We start from the raw sequence: 20,386 nt of genomic DNA on the forward strand, positions 1-20,386 counted from the left end.
TCTAAGCTCCCCTTTCCAAATTAGGCCATTACTCCTATGGTCTCATGCTTTTTGTTGTTATTGTTCTTTTTAAGCTTCCATCCGATGCCCTTGAGCTATGCTAGCCTTCATCCCCTCTTCACTGTCATCTATAATCTCACCCAAGACAGGCACCTGAGTCACAACACTGTCCACACTTACCTCCTAAGGTCACTCTGCCTGGTGTCAGAAACTACATGAAAAAGTCTATCAATATTTTAGCCTCAAAATTCCTGATCTTCACCCATGTACACTCAGCCTTAGCAAACTATTGGACTGGATCATGAAAAGGCGCCTTTATATAAGTAAAAAAATGGGATGATATTGGCAATTCCACATGGTTTGACCTAATGCTTTCAAGGCCATGATCTAGACATTGTAATGACCTAGAACAGTTCTACCAATAAAATCTTAAAACACAGTATCTTCCTCTGGCCACAGCCTCCTCTGAGTTGTTCGGTTACTACCCCATTAAACAGGCTTTCTTATTTCACAATGATCTATTACCATTTGATTGTCTCTTTTTAACCTTATCCATTATCTCCTTCCCCATACAGCTCTTACACATCTTGGTGTGTCCCTTCAAATCCCTTCAACTCCCTCATCAACTTTTCTTCTTATTACACCTGCCCCCAAAATCCCTAGCTTTGCATTAAGCATATCGTCTGTGTACTTGAGGCATTCATTTATCCATTTAGCAAATATTTTTAAGTACGCACTGTATCCCAAATAGTGTGTTAGATGCAAGGATACAATGGGTAAACCAGCCAGGTATGGTTTCTGCTCACAAGAACTTCATAACCAGTCCACCGATAAACAAGCAAGCCAGCAATTAACACGCAGTAGGTAGGCACTATTTTAGGGGAAGTATCTATTTTAAGAATCCATGGTTTTGTAGCTAATTCACACCTGGTGTCTGCCAGAGGAAGTGGTACTTCCACTTTCATGATGTCTGGCTATAAGTATAAAATGAGGAGGAAAAAAACCAAGTGAAAGAAAAGAAACAAAATGACCCTAATCAAAACTTCACTTCTCCAAATATTACTGTAGCTTACATGTTGGGCAAAATCTACTGCCAGATTCATACTGGAGTGATCCTAGGGATCTAATTATTTCATTTCATTCACTCAACAATAATCTGGTGATGTCAACACCAGCAAAAGAATGAGAGAGAGAGTGAGAGTGAGAGTGAGAGTGAGAGAGAGAGAGAGAGAGAGTTTAAGCACTGTGGTTTTTTTTTTTAATTATACTTTAAAAAACTACCTGACATATAGCCTCAATGGATTCTACCTAGCCCCAAATAATTCTACATGATTTCAGACTTATGAAGAAATGCTGAAATGTTTCCAAAGAACATGCTTTTCAAGCATATTTGTTAGAGGGATTCATTAAAATAAAAAAAGAGAGGCTAAATCAACAAAAGTGTTCAAGGAGTTTATAGTAAAATTTCACAGAAAGAGTCAAATACGACAATCGAGGTAAGAACTAAATGATGAGGACAGGAAATGCACTAGAAAGCCTAAGCAATGCATTGTTATTGTAATTGAGAAAAATCTGGCACCCATTGTGGAAAATGAAACATGATAAATTGTTCTTCTGAGCCTATTTTAACTGTCATAGAGATAAATCTTTTCCTAAATTTCAAAAGTAATTCCAAATCCATTAGGAAAAAACCAGAAAGCATGTGATGGGCTGCAGAACAGACGGCATGATTCAAACAGCAGAGGGCATACCAGGCTCATGCATGAGTCAGGCAGGCACAGGACAGACAGCAGCTAATCCTACTCATAGGGGGCGGCTGTAGGACCCAGGGCAGCACCTTAAGGATCCAGGCAACCAGCCTAGAGCAAGGTTTCTGAGGGTTGGAAAGCAGAATACCGCCACTACCACTATCACCCCACCAGCTGTGTACGGGGAAGGAGAGGTGAGCAGGGTTTCAGGGCGTTTGGCCAAGAAGAGAATGGTGTTACGTTATTACCATCATTATTTGTTCTATTATCTGATATTGATAAGAGCCAATATTTACTGGGTTTTTACTAAGTTCTTCTGGGCACTAGGTTCGCTATATACTCACATTCATACCCTCCCCTAATATTTGAGAGGCCCCGAGGCAAAAGTACAAATGGAGATTCACACACCATGTGTATAATTTGCAAATATTATAAAACAGACTAATAAGCTGTTAAAATGTGTTATTTCTTATCTTGACCAATATACCTTCATAATACCTTAGAAGACCAGGTTCAAACTTAAAATTCTTGAACTCCTCACATGCTGGAACATGGCAGCTGAGAAACAGATGGACCATGGAACACCCTCTTTTCTTTCCATCCTCCCCAATTCCAGTCCTCACCCTCAGGAAACTCATGTACATGGGTGTGGCCTGTTCAGCGTACACAACAGATCAGCAGTTGCCCTTTGTCCATCTCTCTAGCCCGAAAGTTCATACACAATTGATGCTATCTGCCCTAGGCAGAACCATCCTGGCACCCACGTCAGTTCTGGCCCACTCAGGTCACAAAAGGAGGAGCAGTTACTTATCAGGGCTTCTCAGGTTTCAGGCATGTGTGGTGTGTTCTAGAAGAGGTGAGCGGTTACTCACTGGATGAGCACAACCCTTGGCACTGTGGATTCCTCACCACATAGAAAGAGGATAAGACCAGCTCATTAACTCGGGGACCCAGTACAAAATAAAAATGCAGGACCCCTTGTTCAAGCAGCAGTAAATAATAATGTTATTAAAGGTACTAAAATATAAAGCTTTTTCCTTTCTTTCATAATCTGTCCTGACTTGTCATAATGTTTTTTATTTGTTATTTAAAGTTGTTCTAAATAAAGAAAAATTATAATTTTAAAGTATTCATATGACTTTTACCATTCATCTTTATACTGTAAATGCCGATATAAGAGCATTGAATTTGTATGTGGAAAACACAATTTGTATTTTTGTAGTTTGTGCATGTATATGTATTTCATTCTTGCCAAAACAATGAAAACACTGCATAAAACTGACTCGTGTTTGTTTGTTTTTTATTTCACATCTTGCTATATGCTATCTACCTTAGTCTCATCTATAGGTAAGGATGGACTGAAAGGAAAAGAAACTATGGGTTGCCCTACTTTTCTCTTTCCTTCTAGGTTATCATTTTCAACATAAGTAGTTGGATACAAAGGGAAATGACATGAATAATACAATTTCTAGGTCATTTGTGTTTCTTAGAATGTCATCGCCTTCTTTCTGTTTCTACAGTTCTTGATCAAACTGAAATCACAGCCTCTCCAGCTGTCAAGGCACCGCCTATTCAGTCACAGACAGAACATGTTTACCTTGTACTCACTTTGAGTCTTGCTGAACTCTAATACATTGTGAGTCCACCTGAATTCTGTAGTCATGGGACATTGTAAATATTATATGCAAATGGGGTAGCAAACAATGGTAGACACACATATTGCATGTAATCCCTCTACTTAAATGCACGATGCATTATCCCATCAGACTTCACTTACAAATCATATGTCCAAAGACAAAATTATTAAGAATTTCAAGACAACGAAGATCCAGTCAAGATGGCAGAGTAGGTAAAGGCTGTGCTTACATTCTCTCACAACCACATCAAAATTACAACTAAACTACAGAACAACCATCTAGCTGAAGTCTAGCTGAACCAAAGCTGTATAACTAAAGACATACAAAAGAAGTCACCTGGAGACTGGTAAAAGTGGCAGAGGTATGGAACAGGCTGGTCCCACACCCATGTGTGATCATTAAAAACTGGGAGGGGTATCTTGGCTGCAGAGGTCCTCCTTGGAGGAGCGAGGGGTCCCAGCCCCACACCAGGCTCCTGAGTCTAGGGTTTCAGTGTTGGGGAGAGAAGTCTCCTTAACTTCTGGTTGTGAAAATAAGCAGAGATTGTGGCTGAGTGAGACGGAGGGGAGCTATAGTCCCAGATGCTCCTCTTAAAGGGCCCATACACGGACTTACTCGCTCACAGGCTCACTTGCTCTGAGATCTAGTACTGGGGCAGCAGCTTGAAAGGTGCCAGGGATGCACAGGTAGTAACTGAGTTGTCTGGCTTCATAGTGAGGGCTGGAAAGGCAGCTTTCTCCAAGAGGGAGGAGCTGGTAGAAGCCATTGTTTCTTTGTTGAGACCTCCCTGCTCCCAGCGTGCAGACACAGGTGGCCACCAGTCTGAGTCTCTATCAACTTGGTGAATACCATTTGTTCACCCCACTCTAGTGATTCTGAGACCCTGCCCCAACCAACTTTCGGGCATGCCCAAGCCACTTCCAGTGGCTTTTCTGTATAAATGGCCTGTCTTGACTTATGGTGCAGACTTTCCTAAAATCTCTCAAAGGTACATGAAACCCAAAAAAGAAGCATCTGGCTTTGGCATGTCCTGTACCACTGGCTGAGCAGCCCTAAGCCCAGCACTAGTCACAGCTGGCCTTGGTTTGCAGCTTGAACTCTGGAGGCACCTCCAAGGCCAGCATGGGAGGTGGCCATTTGCATATTGCTTTGTGGCTCATGCCAGGTGGCCCCAGGCAGGACACAGACTGTGGCTGAACTTGGCCTGCAGCAGGACCCCTCCCAAGAGCCCCAGGGCTGGAATGCCTGATGGCCAGCTTTGGACCAAGCCAGAGCATCATCCAGCCTCCAAGGATGACACACACAAAGGGCAGACTGGGCAGGCACCAGAGCCCTTCTAAAGCAAATTCTGCTTTGTAGGCTCAGCCCCTGCACAACAGCTCCTCCACTGTAGTCACAGCCAATCCTCACAAACAATCAGCCTGAGGGTCAATCCCTTCCACTGATGTGGAAACTAAGGCTCAACTACAACAGGGGGCACATACAACCCACCCACACAAGGGACATACCTGGAGCACTCGGCTCAGGTGACCAGGGAGACTGTGCCACTAGGCCCCACAGGACACCTACTACATAATGCCACTCTACTAAGACCAGGAGGCATAGCAACCCTAAATACTAAGTAAAAAGAAATGCAGGGAGGCAGCCAAATGGAGAGACAAAGAAAGAAGTCCCCCAAAATAAGAACAGAACAAAGCTCCAGAAAAAGAACTAAGCAAAATGGACACAAGCAATGTACCAGATGCAGAGTTCGAAACACTGGTTATAAGGATGCTCAGTGCTCTCAGGGAGAACTTCAAAAAGAGATAGAAAAAATAAAAATGGAGATAAAAAAACATAAAAAAGAACTACTCAGAAATAAAGAATACAATAATTGAAATGAATCATACATTAGAGGGAATCAACAGATTAGATGGAGCAGAGGATCAAATCAGCAATTTAGAAGATAAAGTACCAGAAAACACCCAATCAGAACAGCAAAAAGACTTTTAAAAAATGAGGACAGTTTAAGGGCCATCCGGAACAACATCAAGTGTACCAACATTTGCACCATAGGTGTAGCAGAAGAAGAGAGCAAGGAATTGAAAACTTATTTGAAGAAATAATGACATAAAACTTCCCTAACCTTGTGAAGGAAATGGATATTCAAGCCCAGGCACAGAGAGTCCCAAACAAGATTAACCCAAAGAGGCCCACACCCAGACACATCATAATTAAAATGTCAAAGATTAAGGACAAAGAGAGAATTTTAAAGGAACAAGAGAAAAGCAGTTAGTTACTTATGTCACTGAAGTGAGTTCCCGTAAGTATGTCAGCAGATTTCTTAACAGAAACTTTGCAGTCCAGAAAGGATTGGCACAAAATATTGAAAGACATGAAAAGCATCAACCTACAACCAAGATTACTCCACCCAGCAAAGATATCATTTAAAATCAAAGGCTTCCCAGAAAAGAACTTCCCAGAAAAGAAAAAGCTAAAGGAATTCAACACCACAAAACCAGTATTACAAGGAATGTTAGAAGGACTTCTTCAAGATGGAAAAAAAGGATAAAAAATATGAATAATAAAATGGCAATAACTATATATCTATCAACAACTACTTTAAATGTAAATGGATTAAGTGCTCCAATTAAAAGACATAGGTAGTTGAATGAAAAGAAAACAAAACCCTTACATATGCTGCCTACAAGAGACTCACTTCAGATCGAAAGACACACAGAGACTATGAGTTTCTGTTTCTCATTTGTTTGTCTTGTTCTTTTGTTGTTTTTGGTTTATATATACCACATATCAATGAAATCACATGGTTACTCATAGACACAGACAATAGTTTAGTGGTTACCAGAGGGTAAGGGGGGTGGGGGGTGGGAGATGAGGGTAAAGGGGATCAAATATATGGTGATGGAAGGAGAATTGACTCTGGGAGGTGAACACACAATGGGATTTATAGATGATGTAATACAGAATTGCATACCTGAAATGTATGTAATTTTACTAACAATTGTCACCCCAATAAATTTAAAAAAATAAATTAAAAAAAATAAAAAGACACACAGAGACTGAAAGTAAAGGGATGGAAAAAGATATTTCATGAAAATGAAAACAAAACAAAAAGCTGGGGTAGTGATACTTATATCGACAAAACAGACTTTAAAACAAAGGCTATAAAAAGAGACAAAGAAGAACCCAGTGATCCCCCTGCTGGGTATTTATCCAAAGAAACCCAAAACATTACTTCGAGGGGACATGTGCATCCATATGTTCATTGCAGCATTATTTACAGTAGCCAAGATATGAAGGTAACCTGGGTGTCCCTGAGTGGATGAATGGATAAAGAAGAGGTGGTACATATATACAATATTACTCATCTACAAAAAAAATGAAATCTTGCTATCTGCAACAACATGGATGGACCCTAGAGCGAATTTTGACGAGTGTAGTAAGACAGAAAGACAAATGTCATATGATTTCATTTGTAAGTGGAATCTAAAGAACAAAATGAACAAACAAAACAGAAACAAACTCATAGATACAGAGAACATATTGATGGTTGCCAGATGTGAGGGGGTTGGGGTGAGTGAAAAAGGGGAGGGAATTAAGAAGTACAATTTGGTTGTTACACAGTAATTATGGGAATGCAGAGTACAGCATAAGGGTTATAGTCAAAAATATTGTAATAACTACATATGGTGTCAGATGGGTATTAGATTTATCAGGGTGATAGATGGGAAGAGGGGTTGGGGGAGAGGGTGAAAAAAGTGAAGGGATTAAGAAATACAAATTCATAGTTACAAAATAGTCATGAGAATATAAAGTAAAGCACAGGGAATAAAGTCAATAATATAGTAATAACTATGTATAGTGCCAGGGGGTACTAGACAAGTCAGGGGGTCACTTAAATTATATAAATGTCTAACCATTATGCTGTACACCTAAAATTAATATCAAATTATATTGAATGTCAACTGTAATTGAAAATTTTTTAAAGGGAGAAAAAGGTGAAGGGGAGTAAGAGGTTCAAATATCTAGGCATTGAATAAATAAGTCATGGGGATGTAATGTACAGCATGGGGAATATAGTCGTCAATCATATTGTGATAGCGTGGTACGGTGTCAGATGGTTGCTGGACTTCCAGTGATCACTTCTTCAGGCATATCAGTGTTGAACAACTACGGTATGCACCTGAAGCTAATGTAATATTGTATGTTAGCTAAATGTTAAAAATTATTTAAAAAATTAAAAACAAAAAATAAACATAACCAAACCAGCAGTAACAATAAATCATGCACAAGGCCAGATAGGAGAGATTCAGGCTGACACAGAGCAGGCGGCCAGGCCCTCTCCCAGAGTGGGGCCTGGGAAGACTTCCTGGGGAGATCTCCCTGTGGTCAAGCAAAGGGTGAGAAACTTCAATGATGTTCAAATATCAACGTTTTGAAAGAAAAACTGGGAGAGTTTTGCTGGTGCACTGAGCTTATTTTGCTCACTGGGAAATGCAGCCTGGTGGGTGGGGTGTTTGGGGAACAGGAAGAGCATCCAGACACTGACAGAGTATGTGAAGTATCTGGGGTACTGACGAGGCCCGGTCTTGCTGCGGTGCACACCTCAGGAAGCAGCAGTGAGGCAAGGGGCCTAAAAAGAAGAAAGAGGCACCTTCAGACCCTTCAGCCGCTTGTGGACACCAGCATTCAATGCCCTGATCTGGTTGGACATGGGGCCTGGGGGAAGCACGAACCATCTCCTTTGATGCAGATACTACATTCCCACGAACACAGCCTAGGAAGGCAGCAGCCTTTTGATGGCAACATACAGTGCACTTGTGGTCCTATCTAGAGCCCTCAAGGATTCTTCACTCAAACTGCTAAGAGGCCAGATGTCCCCATCTAGGGATCACACAGCTGAGTGAATGAACCTCAGACGGAGCTTTATTTCCATTGTTTTCTTGCTCATCTCCTTTTTTCTCCATTTTAATTACACAAACAGTATATGTTAATTTTAATATCAGCTTACAAACAGAATAAACTAAATGAAAATCTTAAAAAAAAAAAGAAGAAGAAGAATTTCAAGACAACTACAGCAGAGCATTAAATCAAGTACAGGACCTTTCTGAGTGAAGGGCCATTTGTGTCTCACGCCCATGAAGCCAGGTCCAGGAGAGGCACAGCCAGCCAGGGGCCAAATCAGAGCCCTCTAAATGGAAGAGCTGTCCTGTCAAAAGTTTGTAAAGATGGGCAACTAAAGCTCAGAGTGAAATAATGTGCCTACAATCTCAACTGGTAAGTGATTTAAGTAGTATTTAAACCAGAGTTATTCGCAATCTAGAGTCCAACTTCTTTACTCCCTCTTGAAAGAAAAGCCCAGTTGCGTGGACTGAGCCAACCAACACTGTACAAGCCTCAGATTTCCAGATATTCTTTTTACCACAACCGAGAAGCACTTCCAGGCTGATTTGTTGGCAGGCTGATTCCAGAAACATAGTTGCAGTTACACTAATACTATTCATAAAACACTAGCTTGATGAAGAGAGAGGAGGCAAGCAGCTTTCCTTACTAATAATAATTTGAATATATAGAATAATAATATCAAGAATAGTTATTATTATTTAGTAGTAATTGTAAGAATAGGTAATTTTTCTTAGCACTTACTATGTGCCAGGTACTGTTCTGGGTTTCGGCTATATTATCTCATTTTTTCCTCACAGAAACTCCATGAGTTTGGTAATATTATTACCCACATTTCACAAATGAGGAAACTGAGGCAAAGAGCAGTCCAACAAATTGAGTAAGGTCACACAGCTAATTAGTGACACAGTCAGCATTTTTAACCCAGGCAGTTCAGCTGCATTGAACCATCTCTCTCTAAACATAGATCCCTCCCTAAGTTAATGACACCCACTTGAAGGCAGGTGGAATTAAACCAACTGACCCAGACAGGATGATCAGCAAACATTTCTAAAATAATAGTACAGGGAACTTTAATAGCATTTTAGTTTATCTGACATAACTAACTAAAATCTCACATTAACCAGTTTTTCTTGCACTTTACTTTTCAGAAAATAATTTTCAAATACTCCCATTAGAGACCAAACTTTTTCTTTATTATGTAGCCAAGGTTCCACATGCAGGAAACATTTTATGTTTAATTCAATTTCCTGTGTACCTCCCTTTAGTACACCAGGAACCAGGAAATAAGGGGAAAACCCTTTTAATTCACCAAACTGTTACAGTAAGAAACAGTTCTAAGCAAAGCTATTAACTTTAGAATTGCATGCCAATCAAATTTGCTAACAATGGACAGAGTTCATTCATTACCTAGCTTGCTTGTTTTGTTTTTTGGTTTTTATGCTGGACAACGAGTGATTCAAATTTGCTAATATAATACAACCTAGTTGTCTAGTGGAAATGCATGGATCAAAATATGCATACCTGGTAGTGAATTCGTGGTCCTGAATAATACGCAGTGACGGAGGTACCAAGAATACAAACAGAAGATCCTAAGCCCTAGGATTGACTGACTCATTCAATTTCCGCATCTGAGAATGGGGTATATTCCACCCCTAATTCTCTGTATGCTGTGAGCAATCCCAGTGACTGGTAGCAACAACGAGAACAATAAAATCCTTGTTACTAAATTTAAAAATATGTATATATGGAACAGTATTTTTACTTTTCAAATTAACAAAGATATGATTAAATGTTAATACTTGTCAAGTATATGGTATCCCATGGATTATAGATGGGCACTGTCTTTCTAGAAAGCAATTGGCACTGTCAGGGGCCATAACCATCTCCACCCCTTGGCATATCAGTTTATGTCCGGATATCCATCATGAGGAAATAACTAAAGTTGCCAACACAGGCGTTCATAGCAGCATTACCTGAAAGATACCCAAATTGGAAACAATCTCAATGCCCAACAATAATAACAAATAATGATGTATTCATGTGATAGAATTCTATGCAGTCATTTAAAATGGGATTTATGAAATATTTATTTCTTAAGGAAATGCTTTAAAAATATATATCTACTCACTAGTTATGGAACATTGGACAAGTTACTTACCTTGCTGTACTACAGCTTCCTTATCTGTAGTAGAGGACAAAAGCCTCATAGGATTGATATGAAGATTAATTAAGTATAAGCAGGGTGATTAGCTCAGTACCTGAAACAGAGGAATCACTAAGTCAATATTAGTCATCTGACCACCTTCATCATCTTTATCCTCGTTCCTCTACAGTCTTTTGATAGAATGCTTATAATATATCCGGTTTTTAAATGTTTACAAAAATAAATACACAGTATGGTCTAATGATTCAAGAATATATATATACATATATATATATATATATATATATATATACACACATATATATACATAAATATATATATGTAAAATAGGTAATTAAAATTTCTTTCTGTAAGTCTTGTGATGTCTTCCAACATTTTTATAGTAAACATGTATTATTTATAATCAGAAAAAATGTTTTTACGTATTATATAAGAAGGAAACAATCTACATAGTACAAAAGTCAAAACATGTTGAGAAACAAAAACAGAAACATTTTGCCAGAAATTCAAAATAGCAACAACAAAAAATGAGCCTTGGGAGACAGAAAAGAGCAAAAAATGAGGAAAATGGAGAACATATCCTCTGCAGCATAAGGACAACATCTCAGCAGTGTGTTCAGTGGCCAGTGTGCGACACTAAAGACACATGGGACACCACACACCTCTACAGAGCTAGAAGAGACCCCAAAAGTTGACTTACAGAACGATAATCCCGAGTTTGCAGCTCAACTAATTGTAACATTAACTAGAAGATGCCTGGAGTGGCAAGCTTAAGAAACACTCATTGAAGATATAAAGTCACTGAGCTTTCTCCACCCCCTCTCCCCATCACTGATCACCATATGAATTTAGTCGGAATTGATTACTAAAAAAATTTTAAATGTGGCACTTCCCTTTTGTGAAAATATTTGTGTGCATCAATAAAAATTCATCCCTTTGGCCAAAGATTTGAAATATATGACCCTGGTGCCTACTGGATGGTACTCGTGAAGACTCTTGCCACCTTCACTCACTCAGGTTCCATTACATTACCCAAGTTATCTTCAATATATCCTACTCAATATTCTCTTTCAGAAAGATAGACATGAAAATAGTTAAAATTAAGTTTTCAAACTCAGTGAGTTGGGCTTAAGTTATCTGGAAAGTTTAATGACATGATTTATTCCTGATTGATGCCGGACCATCAAGGCTACCACACACCCAATACAAATAACAAGGACCAGACTGGCTAAGACCGGTTCTCCCAGAGCAATAGCAGCCTGATGCATCTGCCAACCAAGGTGTTTTCACCTGAGACCATCTTAGACTTCAGGAATCATCCCCAACATAGTTTCAGAATCTGATCTAGGTGGAAAAAGTTGCCAACCAAACTGATCTGTATTGGTCCCGGATAACCCGTAGTAGGACTGGGTAGGGACCTGGCCCACAGTCAGATGATCTGGCTGCCAGTCAAGGTCTCCCGACTCCCTGGGAATGCTGCTTATCAGACAGCCAGTTCTGTTTGCTGCCTGGCAGTCAAGGTCTCCCTGCTTCTTGGGATGCTGTGCACATACAAGCAGGGCCTGCCAGATGATTTCTCCCACAAAATGCTCTTTGTTAGGCTGTACCTATAGAACCTTGTTTTTTTCTCTGCCTGTGTACAGATCTCTACCCCTCCCAACAGCTGCCATGGGAGATTCTCCCGGGTCAGTCAGTCTCAATGAACCTATGTCCCGCACTCCCCACCTGGTGTGTTCCTTGGGCTTGTGACTTCTCAGGCACAGATCTTGGAACAACTTGGACTTAGTCGAACAGACTGCTTCCTAGTTTTCCCAGGGACCTACTTCCTGAAGGAGAAGCAATTCAGCTGCCTCCAGTAAATCTGTGGACCAAATGGAAAGCACCTTTGGCTATTTTAGTTTGATTACAGTTCAAATGGATAGTTGTTGGTTTAGAAACAGTACAACCTTGTGTTCAGAAAATGAAAGGGAAATGCTTCAACATAGACATGACAGCCATATTCCTTAAAATCACTGTAGCATCAGAATAATACAGGTCAATGAAATTGCAGGTCATATAATAACAATTTCAGAAAGTGTCTTGGTAGGACCATATTTTAGGAGTTATCATGGTTGATGTCTAATTGTTTAATCGAGACCATATGGGGGAACACATATGAGAGTAGTGCCCAAGGAGGAAACAGGTCAGTGATTCAGAAATGGGGACTTGTAGGAGCCGGTAATTAGTCTTTAGGTTGTGAAATAAGAGTAGATGAATTTGTTATAAAAATGATGGGACAGTAAAGAAAGTTGAATGTATGTTTCTTGGTATATGTGAGAAACTATCCCAGAGAAAAACAGTGAGTGGCTTTTCTCTGTAAAATTTGCTCAAAAAGAAAATTCCCAAACTTTTCAAAACATTTCATTTTATGTTTTAAACACTTAGGATGACCTTGCAAACATTTCCTTGGAATACTTCCTGCTAAACTTAAAACCAGAACTAATGTTCCCACCCTTAGAAGAAGGAGAGAACAGTTGTTCTTGGTTAATGTGCTTCTCAAACTTGAGTGTGCACCTAAATTACTTGCGGGGCTAGTTCAAATGTAGATTCTGCTTCTGTAGGTTCAGGGGCCCAAGATTCTTAATTTCTAACAACCTCCAGATGATACTGGAAGACCTCACTTAGAGTGGCAAGAACTGAGAGTGCCCACACTTCTCATGTCTTTGCTCTTTGACCTTGCCCTCCAACCTTGCCCTCCTTGCTATCATTGACTCACTCAGGGTAGGTACCTGACTCAGGTGATCAGTGATCAGTCTTCTCTGGGCTACAGATGACTCCTTCAGGTTGGTCACCTGGCTCAGAACAAGCTGATCAGAACTCTTCTCCAGACTTTGGAACCAGAAATGGGGAAGATGATTAATGTCTCTCTGGCAGCAAATCTATGCTGTAAGGCTCAGGACTAATCTCTGTCAATGTTTTTTCACTGAAAAGGGGGATGCTGGTATGAAGTGAGGAGGGCAACAGGCCAAGAAATGGGTAAAAACATAACTATATTTATATCTCCAGTTTTCTCAGTTCCCAATGAACCTGAGCTCTAGGGGCAACCTCACTTTGGCAATGCTACATGGGATATGCCCAATATCCTTCCAAAAATAAACAAACAAACAAACAAATAAATATTTAACTAATTTATTTGAGTTGGTTTTCTGTCACAAGCAACCAGAATGCTGCCGAAAACACTCATACAATATAATTAATATTTCAGAAAACAACTTGTTTTATTTAATTCTCTTTTTTGATCTGAAAAACCATTCAATGCAAACTTTATACACAAAATCTGTTTCCTAAATGTTTGTTTCTCGCCTATTGGTCTGTATCATCTAATATCATCTAGTACCTGGAACATAGTATTTGTTGACTTGGATTCACCTCGTCATTGAGCATAATTTGTCCTGTATGACAGGACCACACGGTCCCTCCTCTTCCAGTGACTTGTAGTTTAGTCAGAGAGATAGACAAAGTAATTTAATGTTATGTGATATGATATCATATAACTACAGGAGAACAGGAAGAAAGCATCATGGAAGAGGTGACACCTCATCTAAGTTTTGAATCACAAAGGAAGAAGGTAATTCCAGTCAGAAAGACCAAATAGACAAAGGCATAAAAATGAGAGATAGACTGTTCCACTTGGAAAAGTGTGAACGTTTCTGTACGGCTAATGCAGGAAGTGGAGAGGACAGGAAGCTGAGTAGGAGGCAAAGGGAAAGTAGCTAAGCTACAAATTGAGGAAGGCCTTGAATAAAATGCCAAAGACTTTGGACTTAATGCTGTGGACGAGGGGGTAACGATAGTTAAAAAGCTGCAGCAAGACAAGATCGTGTTAAAATTTACAAAGACTGTGCTGCAAAATGTATTGGGAGGAATCAGGATAAAGACCATGAGTTCTGTAAGGACAGGGATTGCAATCTTTGAGCTAGTGGGCCATTGTGCAAAGTTATAATGAGGTAAAATAAAGTCTTTCAGGGTCAATTGATTTTTTTTTTCTTTTTCATTACCTGTTACAGGTATCCCACCTCTCTTACATTTTCTATTACACATAATTTAGGAAGTGTTATAGTATTATCATTTTAAATGCATCTTTTTTGACAGCATATGATTGTATCTTTTCAAAATCTAAGTTGAGAGTCTGTGTCACCAAAAGTGAATTTAAATAATTCACATAGGTTTAGTGATTTGTTAGAAATTATTTCTGCCATCTTTTCCCATACTTTAAAATATTTCCTTTTGTTTCTTCTATTCCTCTCCATTTCTAACTTCCATTGGATAGACTGAGTTTTACTCTGCTGTTTTGGAAATCACACCTTATGATTTTCATCTTCTGGTAATTATCTCAACTCATTAAGACCCATCCTTATATTTATTATTCATTTATTTATTTCCTATAGTAATAGAATTCAAACACATCAATAACTATATTCCCCTTGTGCTCTTCACTTCCAACAGAAATGCCTTAGCAGGCTCTGGTCTCTCTCTGGACTCTAACACCATCCTCCCTCATGTTGGTATTTCCTAGAGTTTAAATTGTGAATTGATAATTTTTTATTATCATTCATTACTTATTTAGGCAATATATTATATTAAATTATTAACAGTTATTTCGCCTCTCATCGATTCTTTTTTTATTTTGCTTCTTGCTGGAGAATCTCCTCTAGAAGTGTTGTTAGAGTGTGTATTAGGTGGCCCAAGGCCTAAAATCTCTGACATTATTTTTAATTCACTCTGGCATTTAAGTACCTCGGTTTTCGAATGTAATCCATGAGTTCTGAAACATTCGAAAACAGCCGACAGCTAGGCCTCAGGATCTTGCAACTCAGTGGAAGCCGAGTGAGTCGTGTTCGACTTCTGAGTCCTGTTCAAAAACTGAAGCATTTACTTCTGGGTTTACTGCGTTCATAAACCAAAATGTTCGTCAACAGAGATGTTTGAAAACCAAGGTACCACTGTAATTTGAAATCTTAAGCTTAATTTTTTTTTTTCTTTCAACACTTTGAAAATAATATTCCATTAATTCTTGCACTTAGGGTTTCTGTTCAGAAGTCTGGGCTGAATGTGTAGTTGGTCATCATCAGTGTAAAGAGGAGAACTGAAGCCATGCATGGAAGTGAAATCATCAACAGCAACAAAGGGAAGGAGACGAGAAGGACCCCAAAAATGAACTCTTGAGAAAAGTCAACATTTAAGTGGGGGATAAAGAAAGAGACATTGTAAACTACATTGAGAAGGAACAGCCAGAGATTTCCAAAGATAAACAGGAGTGTGTCAGTTAAAACAATAAAGGAGTCGGTTTCAAAAAAAGAGGGAATGAATGATCAACATCAAACATTACAGAGAGGTCAAGTAAGATTAAGTACTCCCAAGTTATTTACTGCATTAAACACTATATCCAAGTTACTGTATGTTCTTTTTTAAGATGAAAAAGTTTTGGATCACTTTCAAATGCTGTTGAGAAGTAGAGAGGAGTAGGAAGACAGCAGAGAGGAAGATACAGAAAACGGGGGCAAATGATACATCATTGAGGTGCTGGAGGAATGCGAAGGATAAAGAACACACAGTCCAGTTTCATTATTTTACCTGTGGCTCTCCAGTTTTTCAACATAATTAATTGAAGAGATTGTCTTTTCCCCATTGTATATTCTTGGCTCCTTTGTCATAAATTAATTGCCCATATATGTGTGGGTTTATTTCTGGCTCTCCATTCTGTTCCATTTGTCTATGTGTCTGTTTTTGTGCCAATACCATACTGTTTTGATTACCATAGCTTTGTAGTATAGCTTGAAATCAGGGAGTGTAACCTCCAGCTTTGTTCTTCCTCCTCAAGATTGCTTTGGCTATTTGAGATCTTTTGCAGTACTGCACATATTTTAGAATTATTTGTTCTTATTCTGTGAAATATGCCATTGGAATTTTGATTTTGATAGGGATTGTACTGAATCTGTAGATTGTTTTGGGTAGCACTGACTTTTAACAATATTAATTCTTCCAGTCCATGAGTATGGTATATATTTCCATGTTTTTTGTGTCTTCTTCAATTTCTTTCATAAGTGTCCTATAGTTTTCAGTGTACAGGTCTTTTCACTTCCTTGGTAAAATTTATTCTGGGATATTTTATTCTTTCATGCAATTGTAAATGGTACTGTTTTCTTAATTTCTCTTTTTGATAGTTTATTATTAGGGAATAGAAGCACCACCGGTTTCTGTTCATTGATTGTATATCCTGCGACTTTACTAATATATTTATTAGCTCTAACAGTTTTTTGGTCTAACAGTTTTTGTGGATCTGATTCCAAACACAAGGAAAACAAAAGCAAAAAACAAATGGGACTACATCAAACTAAAAAGCTTCTGCACAGTGAAGAAAACCATCATCAAAATTTACTGAATGGAAGGAGATATTCATAAATCATATATTCTATGGGGGGTTAATATCCAAATTATGTTTTAAAATTCATAAAACTCCACAACAACAAAACAAATAACCCAGTTAAAAAATGGGCAGAGGACCTGAATAGGCATTTTTTTCCACAGAAGACATACAGATGGTCAACAGGCACATGAAAAGATGTTCAATATCACAAGTTATTAGGGAAATGCAAATCAAAACCACAATGAGATATCACCTCACACCTGTTAGAGTGGCTATTATCAAAAAGACAAGAAATAAAAAGTAGTAATGGAGAGGATGTGGAGAAAAGGGAACCCTCATACCCTGCTGGTGGGACTATAAATTGCTTCAGCCACTGTGGAAAACACTGGAGATTCCTCAAAAACTTAAGACTAGAACTACCACATGAACCAGCTATTCCATTTCTAGGTATTTATTCGAAGGAAAAAAAACACTAATTTGAAAAGATATAGGCACTCCTATGCTTACTGCAGCATTATTTACACTAGCAAGATATGGAAACAATAACCTAAGTGTGCATCAATGGGTGAATGGATAAAGAATAATATACACATACATACATACATACATACATACATATAATGGAATACTACTCAGCCATAAAACAGAATGAAATCTTGCAAGCTACTAGTGAAAACATGGATGGATGTTGAGAAAATAATGCTAAGTGAAATAAGTCAGAAAGAGAAAGACAAATACCATATGATTTCACTCATATGTGGAATCTAACAAAACAAAACAAAACAAAAACAAAAACAAACTCATAGATACAGAGACTAGATCAGTGATTACCAGAGGGAAAACGGTTGGGAGATAGGCTAAAGCGAGGAATGGTCAGTTGTATGGTGATGGATAGTAACCAGACTTTTGCAGGTGCTCAGTTTGTAGTGTACACATACGTTGAATCATAGTATACCTGAAGCTTATATATATATACACACACACACACACACACACACACACACACACACACACACATATATATAATATACATATATATTTTCCCTAATCATTATAGGATTTCCTATATATACAAAGAACACATTATAGAGATCACTGTGAATAAATTAATCTAAGTATTTGCTCCTGGCATAAAATTCTTTAGACAAGCAATTTTGTTCAAAGGATTTTTCTCCTTATGACTCTTTGAGACCTCATTACATGAAGAGAAATGCTTTAATTTAGGAGTCATATGTTCAGTATTTCTGTAGCATCTGCTAACTTTACAACTGCTAAAAAAATGGGTACCTTGGGCTCAGAGTACAGCCAGTGTAACAAATAGCAACAGAAGTACCAGCCAAGGGGAGTGAGGAGGGGCTGGCCCAGTGTCCATGAGCAGGAAGCCACAAGAAGAGGTCGAACTGGACTCAGAGTCAGATGTCTGTGGTTCAAGTTTTGCCACTAAGTCATTTACCTTCCTAGGACATGTGATCTCATCTAAAACATCAGTGGTTGAACTACATGGTCTCTCGGATATCTTCCAGACTAAAATTCTATTATGTGGATATTTGAAACCTCAACTCCTAAATTCTGAAATCTGGAGATTTCCTGTGTAGAAAATCCTGTTGTGGTACAAAGAGTACAAAATTTCAGAGAAGGGAAATGACAGGCCAGATTGGTCAGGGAAAACTTCTAAAGGAAAAGTTTAAGCTAGATATTAAAGAATAAGCAGGAATTTGAAAAATGAATATGGTCAAGGGCATAACAGTGGAAAAACTAATTTTTCAAAAAATATGGGTAGACCTTGTTGATAAGAAAGGAAGATTTATTATAGGTAGTACTGGGAGATAAAACCAGAAACAAAAGTTGATGAGGTTGGGATGTATTCTGAATAGCAAGTAAAGGATTGTGCCAATCTAATGGGAACCATGAGCTCTTAAAGAATTAGAGAAGGAAACGGTAGTATTGCACATAAGATAATAAGGTGATGTGCCAGATGAATTGCAGCCAGAAGACACTGTTGGCTAAGAAGTCTGTAAGAAGGCTGCCAAATGTCCTAGCTATGGGATGAAAAATCCTTGAAAATTGAGGGTTGTATACCATTGGTAAATACTGCAAAGAGATTAGTTGAATAGAGCCCAGTTTCTCTAACAGCGAGAGGAAATAGAATCATCTCTAATTGCCCATCCCCATGTGGGGAATCGGTAAAAAGGTAGACTTCCTTTTGTTTATATAAGACTATCCAGCTCTTCATAGCCATAAATTTATCTCCTTAATGGGTTTTAATGTGCAAGTTTGGGATTAGTGTGTTTCCCCGAAAATAAGACCTAACTGGAAAGTAAGCCCTAGCATGATTTTTCAAGATACTCTTAATATAAAATAAGCCTTACCGTATTTCCCCGAAAATAAGACCAGGTCTTGTATTAATTTTTGCTCCAAAAGATGCATTAGGGCTTATTTTATATTATGAGCATCCTCAAAAATCATGCTAGTGTTTATTTTCTGGTTAGGTCTTATTTTCGGGGAAACACGGTAGGAGCAGGAGAGAGCTGAAGTACTACTTTGTAGAATAGAAAGTGTTTAGAGTTCTAGGAATTTAACAATTGGGAGGAAAAGGTAAGAAGCAGAGAATGAGGGAAGGGAGGGGAAAGCTGGATGGACACTAAGTAGGAAGAAGTGCCAATAAAAACCCCTTAATGGTGGGATGTCCCAAGAACATATAAAAATATGTGATTTCACAGTGTACTCTATTTAATGTATTGAGTATTAAATTGACAACAAGCAAAAACGAAACAAGCATTTCCCTTTCAGAGTTTGGAACAGATCTGGAAACAGGAGTCAGACAGATCATCAAAATATTGGCTCTGTCAATAATGAATTTGGATTAACAAACATGACTAGACCTGAAGCACTACTGGGATTCCTAATGCTTCTTTCCATGTCTAGAACGCAGAAAGATATTCCTTCCAGCATTCCCCAGCACACATTCTGAGTAGATACAGAGGGAACCACAACCTCACCTAACTTGGACACTAGCAGGAGGGAAAGAGAAACTTGTTTACAGATCTGTCTCTAGAAGGCAAGACAGAAGGACCCTTACCCATGTGTGCTTGGCACAAGGAATCTAGAACAGAACAAACACACAGAAGACAGAGAGATCCAAAAGAGGAGGAAGAAATTAAATCTCAATCTATGTATACCCCAGGTTCTGGGTTAATAGTGAATAACTCATAATAATAGAAATTCAGTGCTGCCTTCAGAAAATTGTGTAAGGATGAGTAACTCAGCTTTGCAATTTAAAAAGAAGCTCTTTTCATTTTTTTAAAATGAAAATATTACAGATATCATTCTTCCCAGGGAATAAAAATGAAATCATAGATCATATTCCTGCCTCAATAATAATAATCCAAATCCTCTACTCATAAGGAAAGAAACTGGCTGTTACTACTCTCTTAGCATGTTACTGTCCCATCATTTAAAAGTCCCATGACAGGAGACTTCTGTGTTGCCATGGTAATCAGAAGTCTGACTCTCCCTGGAGAATTCA

General features: G+C 38.6%; 1 long non-coding RNA gene across 1 annotated transcript in view; it reads right to left on the reverse strand.

The window, feature by feature from the left end:
• LOC141572127 (uncharacterized) overlaps window positions 1-20,386 on the reverse strand; it is a 186,169-nt gene that overhangs the window by 76,110 nt on the left and 89,673 nt on the right. Inside the window, exon 3 of the long non-coding RNA XR_012497294.1 lies at window positions 10,449-10,548. This is a non-coding gene — a long non-coding RNA (uncharacterized LOC141572127). The remainder of the gene's footprint in view (window positions 1-10,448; window positions 10,549-20,386) is intronic.

Source organism: Rhinolophus sinicus, linkage group LG06, assembly GCF_036562045.2.
Source record: "Rhinolophus sinicus isolate RSC01 linkage group LG06, ASM3656204v1, whole genome shotgun sequence".
In the NCBI taxonomy this organism is placed as follows: Eukaryota; Metazoa; Chordata; class Mammalia; order Chiroptera; family Rhinolophidae; genus Rhinolophus; species Rhinolophus sinicus.